Source organism: Prosopis cineraria, unplaced genomic scaffold, assembly GCF_029017545.1.
Source record: "Prosopis cineraria cultivar Desert tree isolate PC_DT_omini unplaced genomic scaffold, ASM2901754v1 PC835, whole genome shotgun sequence".
Taxonomy (NCBI): domain Eukaryota; kingdom Viridiplantae; phylum Streptophyta; class Magnoliopsida; order Fabales; family Fabaceae; genus Prosopis; species Prosopis cineraria.
The window spans coordinates 7,426-15,563 of record NW_026556160.1 but is presented as its reverse complement, the minus strand read 5'-3'; the positions used below and the strand labels follow the sequence as shown (position 1 = coordinate 15,563).

The 8,138-nt window shown below is 33.5% G+C and overlaps 1 non-coding gene across 1 annotated transcript; it reads left to right on the top strand.

Annotated features, from left to right (window-relative positions):
* Positions 1-539: 539 nt before the first annotated feature.
* Positions 540-646, top strand: LOC129298508 (small nucleolar RNA R71). Its single transcript, XR_008590367.1, has one exon. It is a non-coding gene; the product is annotated as a small nucleolar RNA R71 (small nucleolar RNA).
* The last annotated feature ends 7,492 nt before the right edge of the window (positions 647-8,138 follow it).

Below are 8,138 nucleotides of genomic sequence, written 5' to 3'. Positions count from 1 at the left end.
CAAAGGTGTTTTGATAGGATCCTCTTTGTTGATTGTCTTGTAAAGCCACATTTGGATTTGAATAGGAGAAATTAGGATGGTCTCTCCATGAAGGGTTGTAAGTATTAGAATAAGCTCCTTGCCCTTGCCTCCCACCATAGGATTGTTTTCCATTGTAGATAGCATTTACTTGTTCAAACTTAATAGGACAATTGCTTTCTACATGCATAGGTGAGTCACAAAAAGTACAAGAATAAGGGACAAGTGCTTGAGAAGTACTTACATTGCTCACTTGAGATATTTGTGGAGCCAACATTCTCCCAATCTTGGCAGCTAGCAAGTCCACATATGAATCATTAAGAACTGAGGAACCTACCATATTCACATTTCTCTTTTCCCTTGTAGAGTATTGAGCACCACTTGAAGCCATCTTGTCAATTAGTTCCCAAGCCTTTAAGGAAGTGAGGTCAATCAAGCATCCACCACTAGCGGCATCAATGTTAACTTTGTCTCTTGGAATCAAGCCCTCATAGAAATATTGGACTAAATTCTCACTAGAAATTTGATGGTGTGGGCATTTAGCCAAAAGGCCTTGGAATCTAGTCCAATACTCATAGAGACTCTCATCCTCTCCTTGTTGGACCCCATAGATTTGCTTTCTCAAATTGGTGACCTTGGAATTTGGAAAGAATTTATCTAAGAAGAGTCTTCTTAGCTCAGCCCATGTGCTCACTTTCACATAAGAAGGGTAGTTGAAATACCATTCCTTTGCTAAACCTTCAAGAGAAAATACAAAAGCCTTAGCTTGAACATCATCAACATTTACATGCATAGGCTTCATAGTATCACAAACCAATAGGAAAGTATGCAAAAACCTATGACAATCCTCTCCTGGTAACCCATGAAATTTAGGCAATGCATTAATCAAGGAGGATTTAATTTCAAATTGAACATTAGTAGGAGGAACATATAAGCCATAAGGATTATCATGCCAATTAGGTTGAGTTAATTGCCTAATGCTCCTCTCCTCTCTAGGGTTATGCAAGCCTTCAAATTCATTATTAACATGGCCATCATCATGCAAATTCTCATTCCCATTCCCATGGCCCTCATTATGCACATGCTCATGTCCTAAGATACCTTCCATTGTTGAATTACAAACCAAATGAGAATCAAGAATAGGTTGTGATCTTCTCAATCTAGAAATAGTCCTTTCAATTTCTGGATCTAATTCAACAAAAGAGGTATGTTTTCTTCGGGTCATGCACTAATCAAGCTCAAGAAAATTAAGAACAAAGAACAAGCTAAACTAAAATGCAAATCAACATGAAACAATTCAAAACACACAAAAGCAAGAGAAATAATTTTTTTATTTTTTTTTATTAAACTCAATAGCAACAAAATGAAAAAAAAATAACACCAAACAAGTAGAAAGAGAGTTAGAAATGCTCAATCAAGAAGCTTTGGCAATTCTGGAATTCGCACAGTAGGCTCTCTGGAGACAGTGAACTTGTGAATTTTCTATCAGCAAATCCACATGATAAATTCCCCTGAAACTTTTATGAGAAACACAAGAGATATACAGGAAAATTATATAAAACTTTTAGATTAAAAATCCTGCCCAATCGTTCCCAGAATTTTTCACAAGTTGGTCCTCAAGTCTGGAGAAACAGGATTTCGTCCAGAAGACCTTCAGAGCTTCTAACAAACTTTCAAATAGGAAAATGGAAAAATTGAAGAAAATCCTAAACACAAGAAACAAAGATAAGACAGCGATAAGAAAAATGAAACTGGAATCAATCAATTTGAACGCACAAAGAGGAAGATATGCTAACTCAAAATTGAAACAGGGTTTTGGAAATCCTCTGTAATGGCTCCCTGGACCTTGTTAGATTGTAAAATTTCCACAGGACACTTCCCACGTCCAAAATTGACCAAACCAATTTTAAAGTGAAGCTAGGATATAGAGCTTTCAATGAAATAAATTTCAAGTTCAAATTCCCTCAGACTCATTCCCAGTTAATTTTTCAATTTCAGACAGAGACACTAGAAACAGAGTATTTTCAGCTCTACACCAAACCAACGAAAATTGCACTAATTTTTTTTTTCTTTTTCAAAACAGAATAAAAACACTCAAAACACACAAAAAACACTAAACAAAACACAAAACACAAATTTTTATAATTTTTCAAAAAAATTTCAGGAACACTAAAAATAAATTAAGTACTAAACAACCTTAGAATTAAACTTAAACCATTCCCCGGCAACGGCGCCAAAATTTTGATAGGAAATTAGTCGCTTATCCTCAAAATTACACTAAAGCTAACCCTAATGCAATATAGGGCCAACCCTAGGTCATCTCCCAAGGAATGGTTTTAAGTCTAATTGAAAGTTATCTAGTGAAATAAATCAACCAAAGTTTGTAGGAATTTAGTTATCTAGCTAATTATCTAAACTAATTACCTAATATGCAAGTAATTAAAATGCTAGTGAAAGTGAGTGAAATGAACTTCCCTTTTTACAATAATGGAACCCTAGAGATTAGTTGATTTTGGACTCATTATCTTCTCATGATTAGGCTAAGTTTAGCTTCCCTTTCCTCTTGACTAAAGCTGTCATGACTTAAGAAAATTATCCTAAGCCAATTAACCTAATTAGCTAACCTCCCTAGGTCTTAGATTAAAGTCCCTAGTTCAATTAACCAATTGGTGAAGACATTAGCCAAGTGATTCACTCAAAATCCTCTCTCAACAGCCATGGTCAAACACATAAATTGAGCAACCACAAGATTATGTCAAGCTACTCAACAACACAAGCATTAACACCACAAGATTATTAAGCTACTCAAAACACAAGCATTAACACCACAAGATTATGCAATATTAACACAAGAAATTCACTAATTGAAAAACACAAGATTATGTGCCAAACAAAGAGTGGCAAAATTCAGTCATGGCTGTCCAAGGAAGAAATTAAATGAAACAATCCTCTCTCTTTACATCAACATCAAATTCAAATTAGAATTTATAAGCTAAGATGATTAAACCCTAGATTAAGGAATCTAACCATCTAGTAAAAAGAGAAGAGGATAGGAAACAAAAGAACTTAGCCAATTTGAAGCTCAAGACTCATCCTCCATCTTCATCTCTCTAGGATTCCACAAAGAAACTTAGCCAATCTTCATCTTCAAGAACCCTAGTGATTGCTTGTGAAGGCCAAACTCCATAGCTCTTGAATGATGGAAATGAGCTTCAATCCTTGTGAAAATGGAAGGGATGGAACGAAAATGAAGAGAGGAGAAGAATGGTATGAGTTTTGTGGAGGTTTGGTGGCTGAAAATGGAGGTTAGGGTGCTGGAAAATGAAGAACAAAAGAGAGAAAATGAAGAACACTATGAACAAGAGAGAGAGAATGTGGAAGATGAATGAGATATGTGTTGGATCCCATTTGAGGCTTAAAATGGCGTGCTCCTTGGTGTCTCCCATCAGCTGAAGCTTAATTAAAATAAGGAAAAAGAAATTAAAATGTAAATGGGAGCCTTGTCACACTTGCAAGGTGGCAACTTCCTATTGGTTTGTAGATGATTCCAATGTGTGCCTAATTTCCCATGTGTCATCCACATCATTTTAGCTGATCTAATCCCTCAAAATAATCATAATTCACGTGCAAACCATCAGCCATTGTCCTCAAGGAGTGTTGACCTCAATTGCCCAATTGATGCACAAGTCACATGCCACCTATGTCACATAAATCACATAATTCAATTAAATAGCATATGATATAATAAAATCTAATTCATGTCCAGAATTAAATTCATAATTAGAAGGGAGAATTTATTAAATTAACCAAGTTTTAGGCTGCACAAAATTATATAAAAATTTTCACACAAAGGCAAACCAAAAACTAGGACAAACTAAGACACTTAAGAAAGTGTTGACTTTTTTATTTAATTACTCCCAAACTAAAATGAATTTTAAAAATATAATTTCACCATTCATCAACTGGACATAAAATGCACTTTGTCAATTTTTCTTGTACATTTTCTCAAAAGTTCATTTTTTGGACCAAAATGCCCCTAGTGCACTGATATTAGAAACTTAGGCAAAGTTCCAAATCTAATGCAATGTGTGCACTTGAAGGTGATAAATCATTAATAAAATGGTCCTAATTGACAAATAAAAGTGGGTAACAAATGTGTTCTATCACTTAGTGAATCAATATCTCTCAGATATCGGAAAATCCTTTTCATTGCTATCATATAGGATTCTTTAGTGCTGATGAAACCTTTCACAAAGACCAACACTAAAGACATATCTGGACGACTTGATGTTAGATATAGAAGAGATCCAATCATCCCTCTATATGATTTGCAATCATATTCTATTTCAGTAATATCATCATCCATTTTGATGGTTGAGCTCATTGGAGTCAATTCCATTAGCTTGATCCATCCCAAATTTTTTAAGCATCTCTCTAAGATATTTAGTTTGACATACAAATATACCATCCTTTCTTTGATTAATTTGTAGTCCCAGAAAGAATGTCAATTTCCCCATCATAGACATTTTAAATTCTTCCTACATTAACTCAAAAAATTTCTTATCTAGAGATTCATCAGTTGCACTAAATATAATATCATCTACATAAATTTTAACAATTAATAATTGATCCTTTTTTCTTTTTATAAAGAGAATAGTATCAACTTTACCTCGATTGCATCCTTTTTCTAAAATAAAATAACTCAATCACTCATACTAGGCTCTTAATGCTTGCTTGAGTCTATAGAGAGCTTTCTTCAATTTGAAGACAACATCAGATTTCTGAAGATCTTCAAAACCAAGTGGTTATTCAACATATACTTCTTCAAGGATGCAGCCATTGAGAAATGTACTTTTTGCATCCATCTAGTATAGCTTGATATCTTTCACAGATGCATAGGCTAGAAGTAGACAAATTGCTTCCAATCTAGCAACTAGAGTAAAAGTTTCTTCATAGTCTATACCTTCTTCCTAATTATATCCTTTTGCCACTAGTCATGCATTGTTTTTGATAATGATTCCTCCTTCATCAAGTTTGTTCTTGAAGACCCACTTAATTCCAATTACTAGATAATTTTTGGGCATTAGTATCAAGTCCCATACTTGGTTTCTTTCAAATTGATTAAGCTCTTCATGTATTGCATCTATCCAGTACAAGTCAGATAAGGCTTCTTTAACTATTTTGGCTCTTTTTCTGAAATAAAGGCTGAATGACTAGCAATGTTTTAGAATTTACTTTTAGTCTAGATAGGTTCATTGACATTCCCAATGACTTGATCTAGGGGATGATTTTTGTTATTTCTCCAAGCAGTTAGTTGCTGAATTGCTTCAATTTCATTATCTTCGATTGGAATCTCAGATTTCTCTCCTGGAGCTTCTGTTGAATTTTGTTTCATCAGCTGAAGATCACACAACTCTTTAGTGACATCATCAACATCAAGAATCTTCTTCTTTTCTATAGGAAATACTTCAAATACTACATGTACTGATTCTTCTATGGTCTCGGATTTGAGGTTGAATACATGAAAAGCTTTACTCCTGTTAGAGTATCAAAGAAAAATTCCCATGTCTGATTTGGGATCAAATTTTCCTAGATTCTCCTTGTTGTTGTTATGAATGAACACCTTGCTACCAAACACATGGAAATGAGATATGTTTGGCTTTCTTTCCTTATAGAGTTCATATGGTGTCTTGTTGGGCTTAGGACTTATGATAAATATTATATTTATATTTATATGAAATATAAAATTCAAAGTATAATTATATATATATATATTGTTGAAATATATATATATATATATATATTCATATATGTATATATGATATATATTATATTATCTAATCTTATATTATATTATATTATGTTAGTTTTAAATTTAATTTTATATGATAGATTAAATTTAATAACTAACATGATATAAGAGAATATCATGTCATTTTTATAATTTGAATTTATGAGATAAATTTGAATTAGATATGATATTATGGATTAAATTTATGAGATAAATTTAATTAAATTTTCCTGGGCTATTAAATGGAAGACGAAAACCCTTATCTATACACTATATATAGATAGAGATGTCCTTTATGAAAGATGAGAGAGTTAGAAAAATTTTGATCGCTAAAACACTCTGAGAGCCACGAAACGCCCTATAAAAAGGAAAATTAACGTTCAAAGAATAACGGACGCTGAGAGCGCTAGCACGCTGTTCGAGTTAAAGAGCTATTCATGTGGATACTAGTAAAGGAAGCAGATCTACATTGTCAGCTCTTGAGATCCAAACTCTTGAAGAGAACATGCGTCAACTTCAAAGAATTAAAAGGTAACTCTTCTATCCACCTTGACTTAAATGAGTTTGTTTAGTCCATATCAAAATAGAGACTTAAAAATTTTAATCTTCCACTGTGCCTCCTTATCCGACAATATATATACACCTATGCATCCTAGTTTGTAGCTTAAATCTTTAACAACATAGTTATACATTCATTATAAAAAATTGGTCATACCATTAACAATAGAGGCTATCCTTTCCTCGTTCCTTTCTCGGCCTTCCCATGCTCTCTTCAGCTGCATACAAAGGTAACAGAGTGAGACATACATCCTAGTAACTTAGATAAACCCCAAATATTGATCAGTAAGTAAAATCATAAAAAATAGTATAGATATGCATATATACCAAATCATACTTAATGAATCCACTATGCTCATGCACTCCCAGTTCCTACCAGCGAAGCAAGCTCAACACTTGAACTGAGACTTCCAGTGTTACATGAAAGAAAGCCCACTAAACCTCTATTTCAGACCAAGCATCATTGGTCTGGGTGGTCTCTTGAGTCTCCACTAGCAAAGCATACTCAATGCCTTACATAGAGTAGGATTATGACTCCCTACCCTAGTTTAGGGTACACTCACAGATCATTCTCCTAAGTCCTTCTTGTCGTAGCAAGCTCTATGCTTAAGACCTTTAAAACTTTTTAGTCTTACACAATGTAAGGCTACGACCCCTTACCCTAGTCTAGGGTATACTCATAAATGCATATGAACATGCATCTTTACATACATTACAAGAGGGGGAGTGAATTAGGTGACACTTAAAAACTTTTGAAAACTTGAAAGAGTGAAGAACTTAAGTATGAAGAAGAAGATGAGACACATAAGATTTATACTAGTTCAGCCTCAAACTTGGCCTATGTCTAGTCCTTAAGATCACACTTGAGAATTTCAACTAAGTTCACAAGCTTCAATAGGTGCTTGCCATCACAGTACAACTCTAAGACTTAACTTGTCTTAAATCACTCAACAAACCTTGCTACAAACTAATAAGTTGTTACAAACACTTGAAGAATACCTTTTCAAGATTTATAAAGAAAGAAATAAGCTTTTGAAAGCTTATAAACTTATGATAGCTTTTAAACATATGAGAGCTTTTCACAATTCTTTTTAAGAATAATGACTGAATGCAAGAAGTGAAATGGATAACTTGAAAGCTTTTCAATTGCTCAAATAATGATTAGTTTGCTTAAAGATTATTAGTTTTCATTCTAGCTCAAAATGAATTACATATATAGTTTTAGTAGTTGATAGACCATTGTAATAATGAATCTATTCGTTGGTGCAATTTCTTGTAAGTGATTGGCAAAAATAAAGCTTGGATTGTTCCAGAAATGTATAAATGATAAATCACATATGAATCACTTGATCTTTTATGCATGGTTTTGTACTTCTGAATAAAAATCTAGTTTTGTGTGCTAAAACTTACCTGGTACCTCTTTGCTCTTATGCGTGGTTTTGCACTTGTGAATAAGCATTTGGTTTTATGTGCCAAAACTCATGTGGTACCTCTTTGCTCTCATGCATGGTTTTACACTTGTAAATATGCTTACATATCAAAGTGTTAAATCTTACGAGTGAACCATTAGCTCTCACTTGTGGTTTTACACATGAAAAACTATTATAAGTTCTGTAAGACAAATCACACATGGAACCTTTTTCCTCTCATGCTTGAAATGGCTAGAAAAATGCCAAATCTAATTTTTATGCTCAAAACTCGTATGGAACCAGAAGGCCATCACACGTGAAATAGCAAGCAATAATGCACAAACTTGTTTTCTTTCTCCTTT